A 6,000-nucleotide genomic window follows, 5' to 3' on the forward strand; every position below is an offset into this window, starting at 1 on the left:
ATCCCTCCGAGTCTTTGAGGTGGCACGTGAGCGGCGCTACCAGTCTGGCCGGCAGCTCAACAGAAAGGAAGGAGGAAAGATTGGAATCCACTGCTGGCTGGAGTAAAGAAAAGCAGGCGGAGTTCGAGCTATGTGTCTCGGAAGGGGCGCAGGTGCTAGTCTGCAGCCCTTCATGGCCAGAGTGTGGTCACGGGAGCCACCTACATGCACTGTGACAGTATGCGGTAAGCACTTGAGGGGTCCGAAGATGGCAACCTGGCAGTAGTGGGGTTTGAACCAGCGACCTTTCGATTACTAGTCCAGTACCTTAACCACTAGGCTACAACTGTGCAGTTGAACTGTGTGGGAACCCAACACTGGTAGGTTAAAAGAAGTGGCAGCAGACAGGACACATGTGGGTGATCATTCTTATCCAATGTGACATTATACTAAGGATTAAGGGCCTTGCTCAAGGGCCCAATGGTGTCAACCTGGCAGTGGTGGGGCTTGAACCAGCAACCTTTCAAATAGATGTCCAGTACCTTAACCACTCAACACTGGTAGGTAAAAAGAAGCGGCGGCAGATTGGACCTGGCAGTGGTGGGGGCTTGAACCAGCGACCTTTCGATTACTAGTCCAGTACCTTAACCAGTAGGCTACAACTGCCCTGTTGAACTGTGTGGGAACCCAACACTGGTAGGTAAAAAGAAGTGGCAGAAGACAGGACACATGTGGGTGATCATTCTTATCCAATGTGACATTATACTGTCTATATACTGAGGATTAAGGACCTTGCTCAAGGGCCCAATAGTGGGAACCTGGCAGTGGTGGGGCTTGAACCTGCCATCTTTCGATTACTCAGTGTCCAGTACCTTAACCGCTAGCCTACAGCTGCCCTGTTGAACTGTGCGGGAACCCGACACTGGTAGGTAAAAAGAAGCGGCGGCTTCTTTTTTAGACATGTCAAGGGTTGGGCTGGAGGTTGGGGTTGCGCAAGTGACCATGGATTCACAATCGGGAATTGGGTATGACTAAATTGGCAGACAAAATGAAGAAATCCAGACAAGGTTTTTTTTTTTTTTTTATGACATGTTTTACTTAGGCGCTTCATACTACCACCATCATATTTTGCAGCATGCACAGTGTTGTTGGGATTAAACGCTGATCAGCAGAGCGGCGGCACTTTTACGGACCCAGAGGTTCGTCATTCTGGACAGGATTATTTTGGGTCGCTCCTCGGGTTGCATTTGACTGTCTTGGCAAATTTCCTGTCAGCATGAGGTGACAGTTCTGTCTATTTTTTCCCCAGACTTGGCGAGTGACCACTGTTCCATGTACTGATCACCACATGCCCCCTTGACGTGTGTCTAAAAAAAGAATCCGCTACTTCTTTTTACCTACCAGTGTTGGGTTCCCACACAGTTCAACAGGGCAGTTGTTTGCTAGCGGTTAAGACTGGACTAGTAATCGGAAAGTCGCTGGTTCAAGCGCCACCACTGCAGGTTGCCACTGTTGGGCCCTTGAGCAAGGCCCTTAATCCTCTTTATATAGACAATATAATGTCACAGTACTGTAAGTCACGTTGGATAAGAGTCTCTGCCGCTTCTTATCACCTACCAGTGTTGGGTTCCCACACAGTTCAACAGAGCAGTTGTAACCTAGTCGTCACGGTACTGGACTAGCAATCAGAAGGTCCAGGTTGCCACCGTTGGGCCCTTGAGCAAGGCCCTTAACTCTCAGTTGCTCAGTCGTAAGTCGCTTTGGTTGAGATTTAGTGCATGTAGGTGGCTCCCGTGACCACACTCTGGCCATGAGGGGCTGCAGACTAGCACCTGCACCCCTTTCCGACACACATAACATGAACTCCGCCTGCGTTTCTTTACTCCAGCCAGCGGTGGATTCTGTATATTTAATTTGTATATTTACTAATTAGGATTTTAACATAATGTTTTACACACTTTGGTTCCGTTCATGACAGGACAGGTAGTTACTGCTGACACAAGATTCACCAAACACACTCACGGACAATTTAGCATCTCGATTTTCACCTCACTTGCACGTCTTTGGACTGTGCGAGGAAACCGGAGCTCCCGGAGGAAACCCACACAGACACGGGGGAGAACATGCAAACTCAACACAGCCCCACCCAGGATCTCCTTGCTGTGAGGCGACTGTGCTACCCACCGAGCAACTGTGCCACCCCCCATGTACTTTGTATAAACAGACAATTGTGAAAATCCACAATCAGCTTTCTGGGATCTGAACAGACTAACACGGGTGTCAAACTAGCCCTATTTATGTCGACACAAATCACCAGCTAAGGTGTTATAGACAATTGTAATCACTGAGAACGATTCAGAAGTTAAATAACAATTAAATTAACTTCTAATAGCCCTAAATTCAGCCTGTTCGGTGCTGCTGTAGTTTGGAAGAGTTTGCAGGAAGTCAGAGAAGTTTCAGATCAGTTTTAGGATCTAGATAAGCAAAGTAAACAGATTTCAGGAAGAACAACCAGCACATTGAGGTTTGTCATCTGGACAGGATTATTTCGGGTCGCTCTCGGGTTGCACTTGACCGTCTTGGCAAATTTCCTTTCAGCACGTTGTTATATTTCCCTAGACTTGGCGAGTGACCACTGTTCCATGTACTTGCATATATAGACAATTGTGAAAATGCATGATCGGCTTTCTGGGATCTGAACAGACCAACAGGGGTGTCAAACTAACCCTAATTATGTGGGCACAAGTCACCAGCAATAGTCGATCGTCAATCAGAAGTTAAATAACCCTGTAGAACATTTAACAGCCTTAAATTCAAGTTCGGTGCTGCTGTCGTTGGGAGGAGCTGCAGAAGGAAGAAGTTTGTAGGAAGTCGGAAAAGTTGCAGCTCAGTTTCTGGGCTCTAGATAAGAGCGCTCCTCAACAACCAGCACACTGAGGTTTGTAATTCTGGACAGGATTATTTTGGGTCGCTCTCGGGTTGCATTTAAGCATCTTGGCAAATTTCCTTTCAGCATGAGGTGACACTTCTTGTTATATTTCCCCAGACTTGGTGAGTGACCACTGTTCCATGTACTTTGTAAATTTATTTAGGATTATTATTAGGATTTTACACACTTTGGTTACATTCAAGATTAGACAATTCAGTGTCTCCAATTCACCTCACTTGCAGGTTTTTGGACCGTGGGAGGAAACCGGAGCTCCCCGAGGAACCCCACACAGACACGGGGGAGAACATGCAAACTCCACACAGAAAGAACCAGGACCGCTCCACCTGGGAATCGAACCCAGGACCTCCTTGCTGTGAGGCGACAGTGACGAGGCTACCCACCGAGTACTTTGCGTAAGCACAGGGGTGTCAAACTAGCCTTATTTATGTGGATGGATCACTGAGAACGATTCAGAGGTTAAATAACCCTGTAGAACATTTAACACCCTTAAATTCAGCCTGTTCGGTGCTGCTGTAGTTTGGAAGAGTTTGTAGGAAGTCGGAAAAGTTTCAGATCAGTTTTTAGGATCTAGATAAGCAAAGTAAACAGATTTCAGTTAGAACAACCAGCACATTGAGGTTTGTCATTCTGGACAGGATTATTTCGGGTCGCTCTCGGGTTGCATTTGACCGTCTTGGCAAATTTCCTTTCAGCATGAGGTGACACTCGTTGCTGACCACTGTTCCACGTACGTTGAATAAACAGACAATCGTGGAAAATCTACAATCAGCTTTCTGGGATCAGACTAACAGGGGTGTCAAACTAGCCTTATTTATGTGGATGGATCACTGAGAACGATTCAGAAGTTAAATAACCCTGTAGAACATTTAACACCCTTAAATTCAGCCTGTTCGGTGCTGCTGAAGCTTGTAGGAAGTCGGAAAAGTTTCAGATCAGTTTTTGGGATCTAGATAAGAGCACTCCTCAACAACCAGCACACTGAGGTTTGTCATTCTGGACAGGATTATTTTGGGTCGCTCTCGGGTTGCATTTGACCGTCTTGGCAAATTTCCTTTCAGCATGAGGTGACACTTCTTGATTTTTTTCCCCAGACTTGGTGAGTGACCACTGTTCCATGTACTTTGTATAACCAGACAACTCTGGAAAATCTACAATCAGCTTTCTGGGATCTGAACAGACCAACAGGGGTGTCAAACTAACCCTATTTATATGTGTAACGATTCAGAGGTTCAATAAAACTTTAGGAGTTTGGAGGAAGTCGGAAAAGTTTCAGATCAGTTTTAGGATCTAGATAAGCAAAGCAAACGGACATGATTTCAGGAGGAACAACCAGCACACTGTGCTCTCCATGCACCGCTAACTTCACATGCAAACAGCCGCCCAGTTTGCAACCTCAGGGTGCAGGTTCGAGTCCCGGTGCAGAACCCGCTTCCAAAACGAACCGCCGCACGAACCAGCAGAACAGGATCAGTAAACTCGTACTCACCAGCTTTATTATCACCACCCGAGAGCTTGTGGGCAGCCTGGCACTCTGGTACACACCCAAACTGGCAGCAAGACACCTCACATGGCACTCAGACTACTGACATACCCAGCTCCCATCCCCTCTGACCACCTCATTCAACTGGCCTGGACCTAAACTCTGCCCGCTTTTCATTGTTCCCGAGAACTAACACACCGCCCGCGTCCCAATACATCCCACCCTTCCGTAACCGAGTGCCCTAGATAGGGGGCACAGTGTATCCCTCCGCAGTGCCGCTCCATGCAGGCGCATTCTGGATACAGCCGTGACGTCACCCGCCCAAGCCCACGTGAAAACGGAGAAAGTTCGAGCGCGCAAAAGTTTGTGTTTGCGGGTTTTGCGGCTCGAAACTTGAGTGTTGTTGCACGCGTTTGGGTTCGAATGCACTAAGGTGGAGTTTCTGGATGGTACTGGACGTGTGGGGTTTTTCCTGCACGCTACATTTGGTGCAAAGTTTGCGCGAATATGAGCAACGTGTGCAAAGTGCGCCGCAGGGTGGCTGGAACCGACCAAGTCAGAAGCATATCATGTTCTTTATATGACTGATTTATTACACCTGTTATGTACATACACCGATCAGCCATAACATTAAAACCACCTCCTTGTTCTACACTCACTGTCCATTTTATCAGCTCCACTTACCATATAGAAGCACTTTGTAGTTCTACAATTACTGACTGTAGTCCATCTGTTTCTCTACATACCCTTTTAACCTGCTTTCACCCTGGTCTTCGATGGTCAGGACCCCCACAGAGCAGGTATTATTTAGGTGCTGGATCATTCTCAGCACTGCAGTGACACTGACATGGTGCTGGTGTGTTAGTGTATATACCGTGTCCACTCACTGTCCACTCTATTAGACACTCCTACCTAGTCGGTCCACCTTGTAGATGTAAAGTCAGAGACGATCGCTCATCTATTGCTGCTGTTTGAGTCGGCCATCTTCTAGACCTTCATCAGTGGTCACAGGAAGCTGCCCACTGGGCGCTGTTGGCTGGATATTTTTGGTTGGTGGACTATTCTCAGTCCAGCAGTGACAGTGAGGTGTTTCAAAACTCCAGCAGCGCTGCTGTGTCTGATCCACTCATACCAGCACAACACACACTAACACACCACCACCATGTCAGTGTCACTGCAGTGCTGAGAATCATCCACCACCTAAATAATACCTGCTCTGTGGGGGTCCTGTGGGGGTCCTGACCATTGAAGAACAGGGTGAAAGCAGGTTATAAAAGCAAGTAGAGAAACAGATGGACTACAGTCAGTAATTGTAGAACTACAAAGTGCTTCTATATGGTAAGTGGAGCTGATAACATGGACAGTGAGTGTAGAAACAAGAAGGTGGTTTTAATGTTATGGCTGATCGGTGTATATACACACAGGCTAAACAATTGTGGACTTGCACCTTATTTGAGGCTTTAACAGTCTCTACGACCCTGGACTCTCTGAAATAAATAATATTGTGCAGTCGTAGCAGGAACACTCATGCTGGAACAGGAGGGGCGCTCAAGGGGCGCAGTGGTGACATCTTAAAAAATATATATCACGG

General features: G+C 47.1%; 1 protein-coding gene across 3 annotated transcripts in view; it reads right to left on the minus strand.

The window, feature by feature from the left end:
- The window catches only part of rai14 (retinoic acid induced 14), a 67,643-nt gene extending 63,098 nt beyond the window's left edge, over positions 1 to 4,545 (minus strand). For all 3 annotated transcript variants that reach the window (XM_063011128.1, XM_063011129.1, XM_063011127.1), the window contains exon 1: positions 4,416 to 4,545. The gene's annotated coding sequence lies outside the window, so the exon portion shown is untranslated. The remainder of the gene's footprint in view (positions 1 to 4,415) is intronic.
- Between the last annotated feature and the right edge of the window lie 1,455 nt (positions 4,546 to 6,000).

The sequence above is a fragment of the Trichomycterus rosablanca genome, chromosome 16 (genome assembly GCF_030014385.1).
Source record: "Trichomycterus rosablanca isolate fTriRos1 chromosome 16, fTriRos1.hap1, whole genome shotgun sequence".
Lineage (NCBI taxonomy): Eukaryota > Metazoa > Chordata > Actinopteri > Siluriformes > Trichomycteridae > Trichomycterus > Trichomycterus rosablanca.